This window comes from Canis lupus, chromosome 36, assembly GCF_048164855.1.
Source record: "Canis lupus baileyi chromosome 36, mCanLup2.hap1, whole genome shotgun sequence".
Taxonomy (NCBI): domain Eukaryota; kingdom Metazoa; phylum Chordata; class Mammalia; order Carnivora; family Canidae; genus Canis; species Canis lupus.
Genome location: NC_132873.1, coordinates 11865087 through 11888281, shown reverse-complemented (window position 1 = coordinate 11888281; position 23195 = coordinate 11865087). Strand labels below are relative to the sequence as shown.

Genomic DNA, 23195 nt, shown 5'->3' with positions numbered 1-23195 from the left:
TTTATACTTCATTCTATGAGCTAAATAAAAGTGGATATAAAAATATGATAAAATAGTAAGGACAAATTTCCTTAGGGTAAGTAGAGGGGGTTGTATGAATATCAACATCATTTCTAAACAAACAAATAAATATTAATTAAATATATTTCTTGGGAACATACTATCTATGTGCCAGGCACTTTTCTAGACCATGGAGGTAATGAATAATGCAGAAATAATAGTTAATTTTATGAAGTCTTCATTCTCTGCATCCATGTATGAAACTTGGCTAAGTATTATTCCAGGCTAATTTACAATTTAGAGATTCATAAAATAAACTCTAAGAAGAATATGGTTCCATGGAGATTGTTTAATGTAAACTAATAACAACTGGATAACACAATTTTCCATAATTAACTTAGTCACCTGGACTGATCAAGGACCAAGGTCTGAACTCCTACATTAAGTTTACATTTTAACTCTCCTCAAAACTGAATCACTTACATGATGGTAATGTAACTGAGAACATCTTGAAGACCATGACATGGAAAATTAGAGATAAATTTGATATGCTATGCATATGTGGTAGCATTGTCCAAGAGACATATTGTTTTACAATCTGTTAGATACCTGAGCTCTGATTCTAGTCACCAAATTTACTGATGTGGTCAATTGTGAAACATCTCAGACCCTCATTTTTATCCTTGGCCTCTCACTCCTTATATCTCAGCGAAGACAAAGTAAGAAGGTTTATATAAATGAATTTTGCAAGCTCTTCACTACTATCACAATGTAAAGGATATATAAAATTTAAATATTCACATCTGCTAAATCAGATTTTTAAAGTCGGGCAATCAAAATATCAAAGCTACTCTTCAAAGAGGCATTTAAAAATGCTTCCCTGTTCCCCATATCACCTTCAGTATAAGTATATTTTGTTATCTTTTAGAAAGATATGCAATTAAATACTTTTCTTTCATAAAATTTAGGAGGGATTTGCTATATAGTTCAGTGATGTGTAAAACAGAGGGATGGTATGGGAATATGACAAGTGTCTGGTGGAACTTTATCATATTATAAATCTTGGCCTTCCCCCATCATTAAACCCCGATTACTGAGCAAGCATTTATCAAATATTTATTAAACCCCTACAATGAAAGTGCAGGATCTGCGGTAGACGCTGGAGATACTATGAGACACGAGGATAGACATGACCACTGGCCTTTTGCCATTTACACTGAACTATCAAATATTACCTGAGATTATTAGAAGAAAAAGCAAGAGTAAAAGGAAGATGGGGTGAATTTATTTGAATTCTATGATTACATATTAGAAGAAAGATATTCCTGTTCCTTTGACCGCTTACTTCCCAACAGTTGCTCTACTGAGTCATGATTGACTAGAATCCCAGCTTAGGAAATAGCACTGACGGCTCTACATTTTGTATTTTATAAAACTTGAGGGATAAGTAATCAAAGGAATAACTTGCAAATCATTCTTCATCAGGAAATACTTTATTATATATATTCATTATCTGGGCTCGACTGCCTTCAACCACAAACACATCATGCTAAAAAATAACTAGACCTCTTGGGGCATCTGGGTGGCTCAGTTGGCCCGCCGTCAGCTCAGGTCTCTCCCTCTGCCCCTCCCCACTGCTCCTGCTCTCTCTCTCTCTCTTTCTGTGTCAAATAAATAAATAAAATCTTAAAAAAATAATAAGTAGACCTCTTGAAGAGAGGCCATGCCATATTAGAATGCAGGCACTGTCCCTGTGCTGGCAAGTCTCCCCATCAGCAACCTGCCAAATCTATATCTGGACATATTGCCAGATACCATCACAGTAATAGGAGTGTCTTCGTGCTTTTCCTAGTTTTCTGCATTAAAATGGAAAAAAATGCTAAGCAAAGTCCCTTTAGCATTCATTGTTTTTAGGGTTACTGGCTGCTTTTTATTTTCCTGTTTCCATTTTTTTTTTTTTCATTTGCTTTTTTTCTGTTTTCCATGATAAAAAGCACCTCATTCATTTCTCCCTGGAAGGGCAATGCAGCTACAAGGGAACATCTGTGAGGCCAATTAGCCGGGCTGGAAATGTGATATAATTGTTGTTTAAATATATTTAAATTACATGTTAATCACTATGTCATAATTTATAGGCTTTGAAAATAACTTTTTGTACTTGAGAGCCAAGCCAGATTTTACTTGTTTTTGCTGCTTTTAGTTTGTAACAAGCTCTTCTTATTCCCCGCCCCGCTCCCCCCAACTCCCCACACTTGGAGAGCTGAACTTTTAATATTGGAAAGAATGACAGCTGCAAGCAAATTGGTTGAGTAAAAATTAAGATCCCCACAGTCAGAACGGGCTGGAGTGACCTTAAGGTTCTAAGCAGAACAAAGCAGTGCTCCCAGTTAAAAGGCTTTTGTTTTTTCATTGTGCCACTTTCTGCCGTCCATCAAAGCCCAGCTTTATGGATCTTCAGGAAGTACCGGTGCATCTGTTCAATTAGCTGATGAGGGAATTTACTGTCAGCAGCACATAGATAGAAAGAGGGGGGTTATAAACTGGCAGGTGATACGGAGTTTGTTTCTGGTGGGGGGATTTGTAAGGGTGATGGAGGGAGTCAAGTTTAGTTTTGTTGCCCTATCACTGGCACATTGTATGATTAACCTGGACTCAAAAGCCAGAGGTTATAGAGAAGGCAAATATCAGCATATTTATCAAATATGGTCTTAAACGTACTTTGAATACATCATGTCTTGAGATTTACATCTCAGTTGAATGATAAAAATATGAAACTTTGTCTTATCTGTACTCTATTTTTCATATTTATTGTTTTTTTAAAAAGATTTTACTTATTTATTCATGAGAGACACACAGAGAGAGGCAGAGACATAGGCAGAGGGAGAAGCAGGCTCCCCATGGGGAGCCTGATGCGGCACTCAACCCCAGGTCCCTGAGATCATGACCTGAGCCAAAGGCAGATGCTCAACCACTGAGTCACCCAGGTGCCCCATATTTATTATTTTAATTAAAACATTGTATTGTTTAATATTGCTCCTGGGGAAATTTTAAATTGCTAACCAGATGAATTTTGTCTTTTAATATTTTTTACGGAGTATCATATAGATCTATGTTCTTAGGAAACAAAAATACATACCTAGCGTCTAACTTCTATCTAAATTAAACATGCACTTAACAAGAGAGAGATTGTTTTTTTATCTTCAGATAATTTTTCCTATCAATATTAACTACAGGATTAAAGTTTCTAGGGTCAAGAAACACTCTAAATCCTTTTAACTGAAGCAGAATGTATCTCTGTAAGATGTACTAATCCATCAGCACTAATTTATTACCTAAACACATGTAACTATTAAGGGTTCTCAACCATTTATCCTCCCTGGCATGTATTCTTAACACTTTGATGGACCTATTCACATTTTTACAGGTTAGGTAGCAGACAGATAAAATGTTTTGGGCATGGCTGTACCATATATTTTTTCACAACTGAGTTCAATATACCAACATTTGAGACATCTAGACTTAGAATCTTCATTTTTCATAAAGCAGCCAAAAGAAAGCAGGCAAAATCTCTATATAGGAAAAACCAGCAAGAACTGGGAGAAATCCTCCTGAATCAAGGCAGCTGGCTTACACACTTACATGCACCCCCTACACATATGTATATACAAATTACACAAAACATCTTTTGTTTATTTATGTATGAGTTTATTATGCACTCATCTATCTACTTGGTTTGATGATGTGGAATGCTGCTTTTTAGATCAAGAAGTACAAACTTCCAGTTATAAAATAAAGTCATGGGGATATAATGTACAGCATGGAGAATATAGTCGATATCACTGTATTATCCTTGTAAGGTGAACAGATGGTAACTACACTTATTGTGGTGATCATTTTGCAATGTATATAAATGTTGAATCACTATATGGTACACCTGAAAACAATATATTGTATGTCAATTATACCTCAAAAAATATGATTTTTATAGGTATTGTTAAAAAAGGCATATATTTCTTTGATAACCAAGAAAAAAAGCAATGGGGAGCACCATATAAAACTACACTCCATAAAAAAAAAAAAAACCAACAACTACACTCCAAATTTAAGAATCAAATGTAAAGCAAACTTAAATAGTGAGGAAGAAGAAAAAATAATCACTCTAAAAAACAATTTAAAAAGTAGAAAAATAAAGAAACTTTAAGTTTCTACTGTATTACATGCAAAATAAATAAATAATGATATAACAATAAATAAAAATATATAAAATTATATAATAGTATTTTAAATACATAAGCAAATAGTTAATAATAGGCCTGTGATTAAGTTGAAGGAATATTAACTTGAGCTCTCATCCTTTGTTTCTTTCAGAAATTTTAATAAAGGAAAGCTATAAATGGTATAAATAAATATGAATGGGAGTCGATTCAGAATTTACAAATTGTAGGGATGCCTTTTATAAACATTAATAAGTCTACTTTCCTAATTCAGTTCTTGAAGTTCAATTAACTATACTGTCTATTTTGTTTCATAGATGAATATATGACTACTTTTAGGCAAATTGAGAAATAGGAAGAGAGACTAACATGTATCATGTACCTACCATATGCCAGAGACTATTTTAGGTTTTATTTATTCTTATAAACATTCAAGGTACATGTCATTACTAAATATCGTGACTTCCATTTTACAGATGAGAAAACTGAGGACCAGGGACATTAAAAGTTCCTGGTGCACACAGCCATTAGTGACTATCCTAATCTATTACCCTTTTATCATTCATGCCACATGTAGATTTTGACTTCAGCATTTTTTTTTAAGATTTTATTTATTCATGAGAGGCACAGAGACAGAGAGAGGCAGGGGGAGAAGCAGGCTCCATGCAGGGAGCCCCACGTGGGACTCAATCCTGGGTCTCCAGGATCACACCCTGGACTGAAGGTGGCACTAAACCACTGAGCCACCCGGGCTGCCCAACTTCAGCACATCTTTTCTCTCTTATCTGTACCCTCTCTGGGCCTTTGCGTAGATAGTGCCTCTTCTCTCAGATGATTTCTCATGATTTCTTTTTCTTGTGAAACATTAATTTCAAGGAGGACTCTGACTCACTAGCCTTAACCATAAAAGACTAATAATGCTTAAGAGTATCACCTCTCCCAGCTCATTTGGATTTGAATTAATTACGAGGACTTAAACTGAAGAGGAAACTATAAATAGAATGTTAAGAGCCAATAGATGGATTGATCCATTGATGGACAGATCCAAAGATTTTCCATGACAGCACTCTTGCTTATGGATTTATTGTTCCAACTCCAGGGCTTAGTCAATAAATTCCTTTTCCTGCTTGACTAAAGGTAAGTAAACCTTTTTATCTCCAAGCAACAATTCTTATACCCTGTCCAAGTATCAGTAGAACAAGAGGGTATTTCCCTTTAAAATATGCATGGCTAGATGAGTCCATTAAAAAAGCTGAAAATTCCTTGCTTTGTATCTTTCTGCTTTAAGTCTGCTGGTGTTATGTGAGAAGTCAAAGGGCGTTATTAGCACAGCCAAAAAAGAAAGGGTATAAAGAAACATGATGTTGCGTTAGTGCCAACATTCCTTAGCTTCATTCAAGATAAGCAATAAGAATTTTGTTGCCACTCCTGAGATTAGTAATCACACAGAATCTATATCTCTTCATCCTGGTGCATTTTCTAAATGTTTTTGTTGGTTGGTGGGTTTCTGATGATTTTCTTTTGTATGTTTATATTTCTTTCCATAAGCGTGCTGTGGTATGTAACCCTTTTTCTTGTCACTTAGCTTCTAATTAACACCTGCTGCTAGAAAGGTAAGAGGAGAACTTCTAGGAGGTTTCTTAAAGACCTCTTACTAGTTCTTTTCAGTTAGAAAAAGTATGGTCATTTTTCTTAATCTTTTTAGCCCATCCTTAAGAACATTTGGTTCAGTTGCAGTATCTTTGCTTCAGAGTAAATATGAAATCATTAAGTCTTTATTCTGTTCAAATTCTTGGGAAATCTTAAGTCTTCAAATCAATCCTAAAATTTGCCTCTCTCCTTGAGTGTTTTTTATCCCAACATAATGAAGATTATTTAATGAAGACTTCTTAGTACATGAGCAATGCATTGAGGCCAGGACATTTTGAAGACAAGAGTCCATAGACCTGAAACAAGTGGTTACCCAGGGGCTTCCTACCTTTAGGGTTGTTTTCTTGAACTTTTGCCACTAAGCCATGTGACCTTTTAACAAATTCCTTAATCTAATGGGCCCTCAATTTATTTATCTCCGAAAAGAAAAATCAGACTATGGAACAGGGAGTGAGAAAAATCACTTTTAACTGTCAAATTATTTGTGCATAAAACAAATATTCTGCCTTAAGCCCACACCATTGATTATTAAATACTGGAAAATGTGATTAACATGAAAGCAAAGGCATCTTATAAACTTTTCCCACATAAATCTTCTCAAAGTATATAAAGCACTCTTTCTTTCTTTCTTTCTTTCTTTCTTTCTTTCTTTCTTTCTTTCTTTCTTTCTTTCTTTCTTCTTTCTTTCTTGAGTGTTTATAAAATATCACTTAGCCTGTATACAATATACGACTGTGTATCTTGGGAAACAGACCATGTTTGGATGGTGACTAGGGAAAACACAACTGTGAAATGAAGTTTTATAATGTAAACTCTTCATTCTACAGATCACACACTGAGTCTCTAAGAGGTTAGGTTAATTTGTCAAATCACATGACTGACCGTACTAGAAGCAGAGTTCCCTGAGTCACCAGCTTGGGGACATCCCATTATACTGTAGAGCCCCAAACTGGCATTTAATACATGATTAAAGTCAAAGTTAAATATATAAAAATATATTTAATGTTTTTCTGAAAAACAATTATTTTCCTTATAATAGCTGAAAGCATCTGCATTACCTTTGATGGCACTTATTTTCAGTTGAAATATGTACAGATGTACTCTTAGGTTGAATTTAATGGAGTTTTGATTGTAAGACAGATGTCGGGCAGCCCCGGTGGCTCAGCAGTTTAGCGCCACCGTGGGCCCAGGGCACGATCCTGGAGACCCGGGATCGAGTCTGCATCAGGTTCCCTGGATGGAGCCTGCTTCTCCCTCTGCCTGTGTCTCTGCCTCTCTCTCTTTCTCTCTCTCTCTCTCTCTCTCTCTCTGTGTGTGTCTCGTGAATAAATAAATAAAATCTTTAAAAAAAAAGACAGATGTCAATTTTTCCTATTAAATAGGCTATAGGTTTATTGGACAAAAGCAATACCCTGATAGTATTAAATACCATAGATAAATGCTGTCCACATGCAGATAAATTAAAAGTAGTGTTTATTAAAGTAATACTTTATTTACAAGACAGATTGCCCTCCATAGAGAGGGAATATGTTATTTATGCATTCTAGCTATAAGAGTCAGTTACTAAAAATCAATAGATATTAAAAATCAATATGTATCGATTTTTGTATCTATATACAATATTATTGTATTTATGCAATGCATTTTACAGTTATACTGTAATTAATATTTTAATACTGTATTAATGTTTTAATACTTATAAATTTTCATTTATATATTTATTTTAAATTTATATTTGTATTTATCAATATGCATTGATTCTCTTATTTATGTAAATATTAATCATGTATATATATGTAAATATCTAAATAAAATAAACTTCTTGTCAGTTGATATATTTTTACCTTTGTAATGCTTATCTATAGCTTCTATAGCTATATCTACCTATAACTCCCTATCTAATGAGATAATATTCGGAATTACAGCAATAGTTAAAAAAATTAAATAAACTATAAGCATGTTTAAGAATGAGAAAAAAAAACAAAAACTATAAACACTATGAATTAGATTGCCATTACTCTGGAATTTGAAATGCTACATCTTGGCCTGCGTATAATAGTATAATATACTTCCTTTTGTATTATTAGTAAAGACTTAAAATCACAATTTTAGGCTCTGTGTGTGTGTGCACAGGTGCATGCATGTGTATATGCATTCATATACTAAGAAAATTAATACTTTAAAACGAAATAATAAATAAATAAATAAAGATAACAAAGTTTATTTAATCCACTCAAACTGACACTTTTTTTTTTTTTTTTTTTTTACAGACTGTCAGATCATTTGTGTCCTGTTTCTATTTTGTTTTTACTATTTTTCACCTGTGGATATCATTTATCAACTAAATGAATCTTGTTAGCTAAAACACCATGTATAATAGTTCCATTTAGAAATATTTGGTTGTTTGGATTATTTTATTTACTTGCAAATAATAAGGCGATAGTGAAATATTGTATAGTTCAACCTCCTCCTTAGCAATAATCCAAGCTTGGGAAATTCTATTATATATTTAAAATAACAATAAAAGTATTTAGAGCAATCTGTGTGTTAGAATGTAAAGAATATGAAGGACATAGTTGTGTCTTGAGAGATGCAAAGCAGTATTATAGGGCATAGAATTTTATAAATCTAATTTGGCATGTAGATTTTATTCAGAGTCTTAAATGACAGGTGTTGACAATAAGCAAACAATTTAACATAATACAGATAAGGCTAACAGTGCTCATATCATTTCAGTCAGGATCAGGTTGGAAATATCTTCAGTTATGCTAGTTTATGGAAACTGTTTACTAGATAAAAAGTGAATTTGTAACAATGGTTGATTCATCCAACCACTGCTCTTTAAGCTACCAGGTGGCACAGCTGTTGCTGTAAGTAAAAAGATTTCTAACAGTCCACCTGGAATTAGGACAGCTGGTTCATGAGAGCTGATCTGAATAATGTACTGTGGATACTCAGGCACAGCTACTGACAGAGCAAACAGCACATGGCTGTCCCACCAGCCCAGAGCAAACACCAGTTACATTTCACAGAAACAGGATGGTATTTACAACTGATCTGAGCCAAAATGAATATCAGATTGAAGGTAGCACCCCAAGAGAAAAAAGCTCTCCCTAAGAGCTACTTGTTGACTATAGTCTAAGCAGTTTTACCATTTTTGAAAAGTCCCCAAATTTGATTTTGCTACATATAAAAAGGAAGAAGGAAATATACAAAGAATTCCTATACCTATTTGTGAACCACCTTGGAATTTCCTAAAATTAAAATTTTTTAAAAAAAGGCTGATACTTTTTAGTTTCCCATTTACACTCTTTGCTACCAAAGTCGACTTAAATTAGCCAGGACCATGGTCATAATAATTTCCTTTTAAATTCTACAATGAAAAAAAAAAAAGTGAAAAAAAATTCTACAATGGCTGATGCTTTAATTAAAAAAAATATGAAGGAGATAAAATATAAAATAGACTCAGAAAAAGAGTATCTAAATTAAATCTGACATGGATGCCAGAGATCACCGAATCACTCTATTTTCAGCTCTGGTAACAGAGATGATTTCCTCAAGGTTAACATAGGTGGTTACTAAGAAGCCAAAATCAATAGGCCCAATTAGAAAAATACAGTTTATGGTTTATTACGGTTTATTATGAGGAGAAAAGATAATCTTGATGTCCTTAGAATATCTTTGCCTAAGTCAGGGACAACATAGTGAATCTGTAAAGGTGAGGCCTGATCTCAATGTTTCCTCACCTACCTTGACTTCTTAGTTTCTAGCCCAGGATCATTTATTCCCTGCTACCAGACTGCAGAGCCCACTGACTCTGGTTCTATTGGAAATATGACTATCTCTATATCCTCCTTGCAAAGAAGGTGATACCATGCTGAGTCTACTGACTCATACCCTGAAATATCCTCTCTTACACACACCCTCATATTCTCAGGAATTTGGCTCTAGCTGGTCCACAGGGCATCTGTTTAGTCTGATGAATGTGGGGAATTTTCTCAGATTGGTGTTAGTAGATCATAACGGCCCTGCCTCAGGTAACACTAAACTTCTGAATACCAACCCTCACCTCTGTAATGAACTTCTGGTGTGATATCTCTACTGGAACATTCCCTGGCATTTCAAATGTCACTTTTTTAACAAAACTGAAACAAACATCTCTTTTCCCTATACGAAATGTAATTCTCTTATCTGTTTTGGCTTAGTAGATGGTATCAACAATGTATCTACTTGCTCAAGTCAAGTATCTTCATATCATCCTTGACTTCCCCTCTGTCTCATTCTTCATATTTAAATATCTAAGGTCTACTGATTCCAATGTCTTCATATCTCAAAAATCCAACCATTTTCTCCATGTTCGTTGGAACTATTTTTGTTATGGTTGAAATGCCATATAATCTATCCTTCTACATAGGATCCTTTGAGGGTAAAACAAAATGCTACTGGGCAAAATCATTTGCCCAGATTATATGTAATTATTGATTCAAAAAAGATTAAGAACTTATGAGGTACTCCATATTAATGATTTATCACTATATTCTTGTTGTTTATTTACTTCATTACTATGTCTTCTTCCACAGACTGTGTGAGCTTATTCAGAAGACTTACTCTAAGTCACCATACCCTCAATTCCTAACACAGGCCACGGACATGGACATGGTGAAATATTCAGTAAAAGATATTTGGATCAAATAGATAGATAGATAGAGTATATGAAAGAGTATCTCAGGGACTCCAGCTAGCCAGCCAGCAAGATATGTTTTAAAGGATATGATTTTAGCTGCCTGAAATTATATATTATACACATCTTAGCCCATAGATACTGAGGGTGAGTCTTAAATTGCAATTGTACTCCAATACAGTAATCTGAATATTATCTCTCATCTAGTACACTCACTCTTCTTCTCAATAATTACTATTTCTGGAAGCATTGTTTGACATCTTAATTCTTTTTTTTTTTTTAATTTTTATTTATTTATGATAGTCACAGAGAGAGAGAGAGGCAGAGACACAGACAGAGGGAGAAGCAGGCTCCATGCACCGGGAGCCCGACGTGGGATTCGATCCCGGGTCTCCAGGATCGCGCCCTGGGCCAAAGGCAGGCGCCAAACCGCTGCGCCACCCAGGGATCCCCATCTTAATTCTTATGGCAAAAAAAAAAAAAGTCTTGTTATAGTGAGTAGTTCCAAATGCAACACACATTGCCCATGTAGTTATAAAACTTCAAGATTTTATCACTAGTACGGTAAAACTTCCTTGAGACATCTATGTATTTCCTAATGCTTTTGAGGTCCAGCAAATTCAGGCTTTAGCTTTATCCCTGAAGATATACATTGTTAACTAAGAATACTAGGAAAGACAGACTCAAGGATAAATTGCCATCAGGCAGATGTAAAATACAGTTTTGGCTCATGAGATCCAACGCAAATCCCCACCAGTATCTGTTTTACATGGTACATACCACTCACCTGTATTTCTATACTGTGGTGCAAAACACAGACACCAGGAGGGAAGGACCATTTTTTTCACAAAGCATTTTTAGGATAATTATGGCTGAATAGTATAGAAAATCAAAGTTGTAAGTAAATGAAATTCTAAATCAAAGTTGCAGAGTGGGTGTCTCAAGAAGGGAGGAAGCTGCAGGAGGAGAGCCCTTGATGAGGAAACAGCACTGCCACTCTCCCGCGCTGCTGCCGTAGGTAAGTTTGCTTCAGAACTTAGTGTCCTCCTCTGTAAATGGGAACAATAATGTCCGTCGTTCTTGCTTTATGAGTTTTACAAGTTTGTGTTCGTGTTTGGTATCATTGCATAAGATAATGTAATACATACATGTGTGACACAATATTTTTCTAGTAAATTAAAGAAAATACAGCCGAATCCTGACTTGTCCAAGTATTGCTCACACAAGACCACACTAAATGCTGCAAATCAAATAAATGCATGTGTCTTGCACACCAGAATAAAAGTCGTTATGCAGCTACATACTTCTCTGTGTGCCAAGAGGCTAGTTTGCAAATTCGGAATCTCGTATTTCATTGGAAGCAACTGTTAAAAATGATCAGTGTTATTGATGTAAATAAAATAGTGGGAGCTAATTGACAGGTTTCCTTTGAATGCCTATTGGCAAATACACCATTCAAAGCCATTATAAAATATTCCTTTGAAAATTAAAAATAATGGTATGTTTTTCTTGGTGCAGCAGTAAATCAAAACATGACCCCAGAGAACTCTTTCACCACTTAGTCACAGAAAGGTGCATATTCTATATCCAATGACAAATTCTTTAACCCACTAAGATAAATGAAATGAGTGAACTAATAGTAGAGATTATGATAAACCGAAATAAAATCTTCATTACTTTTGTTTTCTTTAGATGATGGGGGTGAGAAGGTCAATGAAACACAAACATTAGAAATTCACATCTCTGCAGAGTACGTGCTGGCCTTGATTTTGTTGAATCACTTCTAGTGAACACTTGAACGCATCCAGACAGACTCCTAATAAGACATGTCTCAGAATTCATGCTGAGGCATTGTCAACAGGCCAAGGAGAAGTCCTCAGTGCTGAACGTGTGCTCAGATTGATTTTTTTCTTCCCTGTGATTGTTGATCTTTTCAGGAAAGCTGGCACATTAAGAGAGGTGCATGATAATGCAGGAAATGTTTGAACTCTCATCCTCTGGTGGAGAGAGAATTCCTGTGTGTCACCTCTTTAATATATTAAGCATTTTATAGATTTTAAAAGCATACTAAACATCTTGAAGAAAGATACGTCTCGGAAAGAGAGTAGCTAAGTTACAGAAAAGTGCTTAGATTTACAACCTGAAATAATTTGATAAACGACTTGGGAGTTGGGAAAATAAAACAGATTGGACTTTCACCCATATTACACAGCCTGGGCTCTCTCCCAAGGACTGACACACAAACCAAAAAAGTAGTAGACAGATAAGAAAAGCCCCTAGTATTTTTCCCAGGCCCCTTTGTCCTTTATTACACCAGCACAATTATTATTTATCATTTTGAAAGGAAGATATTAAGCCAATGTGCAGCTATGTTTTGACCAAAGAAAATATTAATGCTTGATCTTACAAATATAATCACAAAGGAGAGGAAGGGTGCCTTTCATGCTATAAATTTTAAGTGGTAGACACCCTAGGCTCTCTTAGGAATCTTTACTGTTTTTTTTTTTTTTACTTTATCTAAGAGTTTGAGAAGCTCTTCCTAATTAATCTGCATCATCTTTTAGGAAAACAACCTCCTGAAACATATGAGTAACCGGTTGTGTTAATATCTCACCTCTCTTATTTGTTCCAAATTTACTTATCTGAGTGTTAAAAAGATACCTTGCAGTTCAAATTTTGCCAAAAACAGTAAGTGAGGAGAGGAGACACTTTGATCACTCCTAGGACTGATCTCTCAAATTATTATTGAAAACCAGGTAACCAAAAGCTCAGGCGAGAGAGCAATTCAAAGTAATATTAACACCCGGACAGAACTTCTAGGATTTTCATCCAGCCTGTTACCATACAAAAGCATATTGGATGTCAATTATGCAGGAGGAGAAGATATTTCCAAGAGAGTGTGACACAAGCCCAGGTTGTGAATTATTTGCTTTGAAATACCTTCATACTCTTCTGCTTATAAATTCTGGTCAAGAGAAAAGCAAAAACAAGTAACAAGCTCATCCTAAGCATATGGTCAGGTGAACTTTCATAAAATGTTTATCAGCCCACAAACAAAATTTTTAAAAATGCTGGACCATCCTCCTCCGAAGGGAGGAAAGAAGCACAATAAATAAAGGGTTCGTTGTTTTTATATTAAATTTTCAGGGCCAACACCATCCATCTTGAGTTTCTAAATACCAGAAGTCCCAAAGGAAGCTTTTACTAATATGCTATTTAAGCCAAGAATACATTCATTCCTGGCAGCCATTACTCTTGCATGTTTTCTCACCTTCTCTGCCCAGAATGAATTTACTTTAAAGCAATAAAGTTTAGGTCTTCAGGCTCTTCAATTGTATGGCTCCTTCCGAGGCCTGGGAAAGAGCTCATCATAGGTTCACATGGTTTTGGAATTCAGTACATTTTGAAAAAAGTGAGATTTTTCTTTTTCTTTTTTTTTTTATTTTTATTTATTTATGATAGTCACAGAGAGAGAAAGAGAGAGGCAGAGACATAGGCAGAGGGAGAAGCAGGCTCCATGCACCGGAAGCCCGATGTGGGATTCGATCCCGGGTCTCCAGGATCGCGCCCTGGGCCAAAGGCAGGCGCCAAACCGCTGCACCACCCAGGGATCCCTTATTTTTCTTAAAGAGACTCCACCCCTACTCCCAATAATGTGTCTGGCTCCACATAACCTTGATCCATTCATGCTTTACCCTCACTTTTCTGAGATTGTTTCCTAAATTTATTCTCTATTAGAAATCTGGCATTCATGGTAAGCCTGGGTGGCTTGGTCAGTTAAGCATCTAACTTGGGATTTTGGTTCAGGTCATGATCCCATGGGTCCTGAGATCAAGCCCCACATCAGACTCCATGCTTAGCATGGAGTCTGCCTGGGATTCTCTCCCTCTCCTTCTCCTCCTACTCCCTCACCACCACTTGCACATGTACACGCACACACACACACACACACATACACACACTCTCTCTCTTTCTCAAATAAATAAACAAATAAAATCTTTTTTTAAAAATAAAAGAAATATGGCATTCATAAGTAGCCATCCTACACATCCAGAGGCTTCCTTAGAATATCCTTTCTAGTAAAGAATGTTCATTACATGATTCAACTCAGGCATCAGAGCTGTTAATATGCTGTAAACTTCCAGGTCATGGGTCTTCAAAATTCATTCAAACCTCTCCTATTTTCGGGGTTCATACCAATTCCACATGTTCTCATCCTTGTGATTATCAATAGTCTTTGCAGGCACTTTCCAACACTCAGACTGTTCATTGGTATCATTCCAATTGCTCCATGATATCTGACTCATTCTTAATCCCTTTCACTATGATTGCCACTGAATATCTAAGTTTCTGGGCTTTCTCCTTGCCTATGATCTCTAACTCACTTTGCTGCATGACTATACCATAACAACAGGAAAAACTCCCACTACAGAATTTTTATATCCTTTTCTCTGACCACAGCCTTCTATTCATTCACTTTGGAGATTCCCTTTCTCTGATTCAATCAGGTCCTCTGCCTTTTTTTTTTTTTTTTTTTTTTTTTTGGTGCTCTTCAGTTAATTGCTTGACACTTTATCACACCAGCATGAACTTTGAAGTAAGTTAGATATTGGTTTGAACTCTGTGTATTTACTAGCTCTGCCACAAGCTATTCAACCTCTCCTGAGTCCCAGTTTCCAGTTTTCTAAAATGGGCAAAAGAACGCCCCTTCTCTTGTTAGCATTCTTTTTTTATATGAATGAATATAAAGAAAGAACCTATATAACATTCAGTTCACAGTAAGTACACAATTATCCATAATCAGGTAGATAATAGATGATAGATTTTTTTAAATAACTTGTACCAATGGTTAATTACTTAATTTACCCTTAATATGACCTTTATTGCCTTCAGTTTGGATGCAGCTACCTACCAATTCTCAATTCTTTATATTTCAAAAGTTTCTTTCCCTTGCTCACAGTTCTCTTGGTGAGACTGCACAATCATGCACCAAGTGGAATGGTGCCTCTAAAAAGTCATGTTTTTCTGCTTTTGAGAGTCTTTGGATTTACTGGCCCCTTATTAGTCTTTGTTCACATGCCTTACCATGGCATTTCTTTCAATGCTTAGCCCATCTTTTTAAGTTCCCTAACACATCTCTGTTCTCTTCTTTCTGACAACCAGTGTGCTCTCAAAATTAGAATGAAGTGGAAAACTTGTTATTATTTGTTATTACAACTGGTCTGAATATCTCTTGGGAGACAAGTGATTTTGTAAAAAATTACCAAAACAAAACAAAACAAAACCTTGATGAAATGATTGGAATAGAAGGTAAATCAACCAAGAACTGAGTGCCAAGCCTTCAGATAAGAGAGAGAGAATTATAGTATACAGCACAGAAGGAAAAATTTGGACACCTATGTTAATCTGAGAGAGAAGAACTGAAAAAGGCAATGAGTAGAGGAAAGGGTAAGTTAGCAGAAGACATTTCTCTAGATGTGATGCTTCAGTCTGGTTCACCTGTTCTGTCTTCAAGCAAATCCACCACACACTCAGTCTTAGTGAGAATTAGTTTTGTTGTTGGGAAAAAGAAAGAATGGACTAAGTGAAGTATTAAAGGACTAGTTTCTACTGACGGGACCATTTTCTCTCTGAACTCACATTCTGTCTCCTTTCTTTCCAACACGTGGAAGAATTTTCAAAGAAATTCCCACTTCCTGCCTTTACCCTTTGTCAACTGTATTCTGCTCTCCACCAGTGCTATATTCTACTGAAACTCCTCTCTCAAAGAATAAAAATATTGAGGCGCCTGGGTAGCTCAGTTGGCTAGATGGCCGATTCTTGGTTTCAGCTCAGGTCATGATCTCAAGGTCCTGGGATCAAGCCCTACGACAAGCTCCACGTTTTGTGGGGAATCTGCTTGAGGATTCTCTTTACCTCTCCCTCTGGCCCTCCCCCAGCTCATGAGCTCTCTCTCTCTCTCTCTCTCAAATAAATCTTATAAAAAAAATATGTCATGAATCATGAATAATAATGGTTTTCAAATCAAAACTTAATTTCACTTTATTTAGAGTGCTATCTACTTATATTCTAAAGTATTAATTGTATTTCCTTATTCTACATCCTCTGTTCTAATGCACTAATAATATAATGTTAACATCTTCTCAATCTTCCAATTAGAAAACACAGTGTCACCTTGATTTCTCTATCTCATTTTGTAATATCCGACTGGTTGGTGCCCAAACCCTGTTAGTCTATCTCAAACCCATCACTTATACCACTAATAAAACAAAACAAAATAAAAACAGAAACAAAACCAAAGAAATTATCGCTTACATGAAACTTTACGTACTATCTCCTTTGCCTCAGCAGATAAGCCATCTCTATTTTAGTTCACATTTCAAAAAGCTGCCAGAATTGTCTCACTAGACTCTTGTCAACTTTCCCACTTAAAAACACCAGTTTGTTCAAATGACTCCTTATGCACTCTCTAGCTCTATTGTAACACTTTACTCATTGCGTTTTATTGGCTAGTTACTAGCCTGTGAATTTCTTTTTTTTTTTTAATAAAGATTATATTTATTTATTCATGAGAGACCCAGAGAGAGAGGCAGAGTCAGAGGCAGAGGGAGAAGCAGGCCCCATGCAGAGAGCCTGACGTGGGACTCGATCCCAGAACTCCAGGATCACACCCTGAGCCAAAGGCAGATGCTCAACCGCTAAGCCACCTTTCTTGAGGGCAAGGCTCAATGTGGCCACAGTAGGTAATCATAAGATTAAGATATAGTAGATAACTCATTAATGTTTGATCAATGAATAAATGATTGAATGAATAGCTGCTCTTTGCCACTTGCCTGAAATAATCTCTTATTTGACAGATGAATGAAAATGTCTTTCGGAATTCATGGATAAGCACTACTAATGAGACTATTCAGATAACCCCCTAAAATAAAAAAAATTAACCTTTATAAAGAATTTAATGATAAAAAAAATTAAAAAGTCAAAATTCATTACTGGTGTACTCATCTCATCTTTAAAATACTGAATACTGAGCTTATAGCAATAATAACACAGAAAAAAAAAAGTCAGAAGCAGAGTGAGAGGTGATACATCCCTGTGGTGAAGAGCACAGCTTCTACAGATGACACAGCCAGGCTGCCTGGTTTTTAATTTAATTTAATTTTTTTGACTTATTTAAATTCAATTTATTTAACACATAGTGTATTATTAGTTTCAGGGGTAGAATTTAGTATTCATCACTTGCATATAACACCCAGTGCTCATTCCATCATATGCCCTCTCTCATGCCCATCACCCAGTTACCTCATCTCCCCACCCACCTCCCTCAGGCTGCCTGGTTTTGTCATTTAATAGTCATGCCTTAGTTTTCTCACATAGAAATAGGCAGTAATAATAGTAAATACCTCCCAAAGTCTTCATGCGATTTAATGAACTAAATATTAGACAACAGGATACTTGGCACATAATCATTTGTTTTTTAAGTTATCTTATAGTCTTATAAATATGTGGTATTTCTAGGAATAAAAGAATGAGTCTATTCATTTTATTGCAGAATATCCACTAGCCTGGTCTCTCCACCACAGATACGACTGGCTCCAACTAAAAGGACACTATACCAGACTCCAAATGAATCTGAATAATGTATATTCTCCATCTCCATACACTAAGACTTTTAAACATTATTATTTACTTTCAGGAGCAGATAACAAGGATGGATGTTACTAACCACGGTGTATGATTACTGTTGGAATCAGTTGTGAATTAAACTTCCAATTTCTTTCCCTCTCTGATGTGCAGTACTTTTGTCATCACAAATGTAGAAAACATTGGTGCAATAAGAAACACAGTCATAGCATTTAGAATTTTTCCCACGGTGGCCTACCCATCTCTCAATTCAGCTTTTGCTCAAGTGTAATGAGAGGCTCGTCCACAGCCATTCATGAACCGTGGCTGAGTGAAAACTACAGAGCACAAATTAGCCTCGCTTTGGAACACTCTGGTACGTCAGAATTCTCAACTGAAAAAGGGAACTTTTCATTTGGGCAGGTGAGCAAGGGAAGGGGCTGAAACACAAGATGCTTGTGATTAGGGTACGTTCTGGCAGGAAGTGCACAAAGGGAAGCTGATGAGCGAGCCCACCCCCCACCATCCACAACCATCTTCTCCATTCTGCTTCCCCGAGTAATCAAAGGATATTCTGAACCTCTCAAAATGCCATCAGTCCTTATTGAGCATGAAATAGAACATCTCTCTCTCCCTCTCTCTCTCTCTCTCTCTCTGTCTCTCTCTCTCTCTTGCCTTTGCAGGAGCAATCATCCTAACAGGCCAGCCTGCACAGGGAACTCTGGCAGACAAAGATGGATTTGTAAAAATAAATAAATTACAGATCGACATAAATTAAATAACCTTCACAAAATATGAATAGAAAGTTGATGATAATCTCCCAATTCTATTGTATAAAGGGTAAAGAAACTCACAATTGTGCTCTCCAGGTCTAGTACAGTAAAGAATAGGCTTCTTGATGAGATGTTTCCAATAATGTACAGCAGAGCTACGAATCTTGTGGCAATAATACTAAAAAATAACCGTCTAAATGATTTAGATAAAACATTCATTAACATTCCAAATCTCAGTATCTTCTCTAGCTGCCCCTCCTCACTCTTTGTTTCCTTTCCTAGCTGTGATTTTCTTCTTTAGTACATTTGAACAAAGGGAAAAAGATTGTTCACAGAGGTTTCTTATGCCCAGCTGACAATTGCTCGAGTGTAAAATAATTTCATAAAGATCACTGAAATGTTCTTTAATGCCAGACTCTTCTTAAACAAACAGCCTTTCTCTGGTCCGTGGTACCTCAGTGTTGTAGGAACCCCTGTGACAGGACCCAACTCCTGTACTGAGAAGAAGCTACAAACAGTGATGACTGCAAGTTCTCTCAGAATAAGCATTATTCAATAGAGGGGTCACTCACTTTGGAGTCTTAAAGACCTTACCCCGGTTTGGTTCTTGAGTAACCAAGCTCTTAACTAAGTTACCAAGCCATTTAGTAAAGCCTTGTCGTAAAGGGCAGGAATTTTGTTTACTCTGACATGGGGATTCTGGTGTGAAAATAAAATGTCAATTTTGTAAACTTCGAAGCATTTTTAGCTATCACTTATTTTTTGTGAATGTTTCGAGAATGAAAGTGACTCTCTGATTTTATAATTATACTGTTTGTAGGCTCTGAGTCCCCAGAAGATACAAGGAGGGGTGAGGGGACTTTTTGAAATATTACCTCATAAGCTAGAGTAAAAAAAGGTTTCATAAAGATTGTCCCAGATATTTTTTTTCTTTTTTTTTTGTCCCAGATATTTTTTTAAATGACAAAAATTAGAAACCTCTACCCACTATTTTTTTAATGACCCTTATTTGAATAATTATTGGGCTTTTAAAATAATTTAATTATATACATTGGATATATTGATGTCCCCAAATTAAGGTTGGAAGTTAAAAGCATAGAGTGTAGACAAATCTGGGTTCAAATCTCACTTATCATTCAGGCTGGAAGTCTCCACAAAAAGACTTTGCATCTCCATCTCCAGTCTCTATCATCATAAAATGTGAACAGCAATGCTCTCTACCTACCCTTGTTGTGAAGATTAAGGCTACAAGTGTAAAAAACTCAGAGCAGAACCTGACACATAAATATGTGGTCAATAATGATGCTGCATTTAGATTCGTACGTGAATATTTTGAAACATTTGTGCAACTTGTAAAGATCATTTTATTTTTAAGCCCGTAGTTCCTAAGTCCCAATATAGATATTGTTCTCCCTGTTGTCTAAAAAAAATTTTTTTTAAATTGTTCTTGGCATTGTCAGTTCCATTCAATCCTCCAAAACCATTAACTCTTGGTTATGAGGAGTCTCACTGAAGAATAAACAGAAGAGGCAAAACAGCAGCAGGGTTTCCGGCTTCTCAATGCACTCCCAGCAGGAGCCTTTCAAAGCAATTGATGCTAAATCTCATTAGACTTGAAGTCAACATCAAGATTTCCATGGTTTTGACCAGTAACAAAACAGACCGGGCCAACGGAGGACTGAATGTTTGACTTAGGCATGAGAGGTTGGAACGTGATTTCCCATCTCTCCCTTAAAAGGAAAGAATGCGGAGCTATGGGTTTTATCTTTTTCAGTATTGGTTGATACATCTATAAAATGAGACAGTTTGTGTGAGGAGGGCTTCAAGACCCCTTCCAGCCCTGATACTCCATGAGATTACAATTACTTACACATCTATCCCATACTACAATGGGGCATGTTGGTGTTGCAAATTACTGCATTTATCTGATCTATTTACTTGGGCCAAGGACAAACTACACAGGTTCTATTTGTATTCTACTGGTTATATTCCAACTAGGGAAAACCTCGTTGATATAAGTGTTCAGAAAAGGATATACATGCTAGGAGAAAGGAAGGAAAAGGCCGTGGTAAATGATAGAGAAGAAGATTACGTTGTTGATATGGTAAGGAGAGCTCATGTCTGTGTGTAAGTGAGGGCACAGACTTTAATGCACGAGAAATAATGTATTGCTGTGTATGTACTGCCAACCTCCTCTCCTTCATCAAGGTTGAAGCTGGGAAGTTCTAAATATCTTGCTACCACTTTAGCCTGTGGCAAGAGTGGAGAAATCACTCTGAGTTACCATGACTTAGGAAATATCCCACTTCTTCTTTTTTTTAAGATCTTATTTATTTATTCATGAGAGACACAGAGAGAGAGAAAGAGAGGCAGAAACACAGGCAGAGGGAGAAGCAGGCTCCATGCAGGAGCCTGACGTGGCTCCGGGGTCTCCAGGATCATGCCCCAGGTCTGAAGGCGGCGCTAAACCGCTGAGCCACCTGGGCTGCCCGGAAATATCCCATTTCCATCACATGTGCAAGCATGCATTTATAGTCATTAGTTTTTAGTTTTATACAAATGGAGAGCTAGACTGTGTTTGTAGATTGGAGAGAATAACGGTAATATTTTTTATAAAAAAGAAAATGTTGAAGGGGGTATAGAAAATCATTTGCTAAGAGAAAAAGTAGATTCTCTAAAGAATAAAGAAACAACTGTAGAGGGAATCATAATGTACTACAACAAGGAGGTGCTACCCAAAGTCCAAATCTGCTAGAAGTGAGTTTTATGATACCTGAAGGTACAGAGAAAGAGGTCTAAAAATTATCTTTTCTTTTACTTAAGAAATTGAAAGATGGTTTGATTTTCATTGTCATTTCCAAATATAAGGTTAAATGAAGAATCTAGAGCTGATACTGTAGAGGGTTTCTCATTATGTTTACCCGGATATCACGATCTAAATTCAATGAAAATCCATAGGAAGTTAGTGAGTAATAAAAGAATGATAGCAATGATGCAAAGAAAAAGAGAAAAAAAAAGTTTACAATGAATAGTATAATTAAAATAATATACCCAGATTTTAAGAAAGTCACTGGTAGAGAAAACATTGCACAAAAAGGTCACTTCATATTTTACTGTATAAAAACCATCATTTGAGAGGTTGAGGGATATCCTCAAATTGGTGGTAAACCAGAGATAGCAGAACCATTTTTAATATCCCTGTCACTGCTGAGAACTTGGAAGAATAAGCAAAGGCAATTTGACATCATGTTCTCATTTAGAAAAAAAAAAAAAGACAAATCTATAATGCATAAGGAAAGATACCTCTTTGTTAAAATAAATTACTTACCCACACCTCCAAACTAGAATGGAAAGCACCCACATGATCTATATTTTGAAAGCTATCAATAAGGGTAATGTTTAGAACTCTCGGCAATTTTGTATGTGTGAGCTAGAGAGTAGTAAAAACTAAATTTCAGAGACTGGTCAATTGGAATGACCATGGAATATCCTAGGATAAATGTTCAAAAATCCTTCAACTATTGGTGATAATAGGATTATATATCATATAAAGAGAGGTCTAATATAACATATCTCATTCAAATTTATCCTATTGATAAAAATAAGTCGATGAGGACTCTGGTTCGATGAGGAGAAAGAAATGAAAATAATTAGTGTTCAAAATATTCAGTAATATTATCCTTCATTTGGTACAATGTAAACACTATATTTAGAAATTGAGCCCATTTTCAAAAAAAATGTGGATATTTGTTTAGGGAGATATTATAATAATTTTTGTGAAGTGATGAGGGCCTGAATTACAGTCATGACAAAAGAAACAGAAGAGACATTGGAGAGCTGTTTTTCAGGAAGGCCAGAAAAGGATTTTGTTTTGAGTTGGATGGTTTTAATGAGAAGCGTGAGATTTCAATATCATATTTCAAGCCTTCATAAGAATGACAAAAATAGAAAATTTGAGAGGAAGCCCATCCCATCTCCTGATAACATAAAAAGAGTTTTCAACATGTCCAATGTGGAAATATTACGAACATGAAGATTTTTAAAATTATACTCAAAAAGACATTCCCTTGCCCTTGTTCATATAGGTTTTGTTTGTTTGGTTGGTTTTATAGTTTAGCACTCCTTCTGACCCATTTCAGACCTGCACTACCAAAACTCTACTTCTGTTCCAAGCTACATCATCATACTCTGATAATGATACAGCTAAAATGACGTTCTATAGCCACTTCTGCTGATTTGGTTTCTTTCTTTTTT

At 35.9% G+C, this 23195-nt stretch overlaps 1 protein-coding gene across 8 annotated transcripts in view; it reads right to left on the bottom strand.

Annotated features, from left to right (window-relative positions):
• Window positions 1-23195, bottom strand: part of ERBB4 (erb-b2 receptor tyrosine kinase 4) — a 1106221-nt gene that overhangs the window by 12951 nt on the left and 1070075 nt on the right. The gene's annotated exons all lie outside the window — the stretch shown is intronic.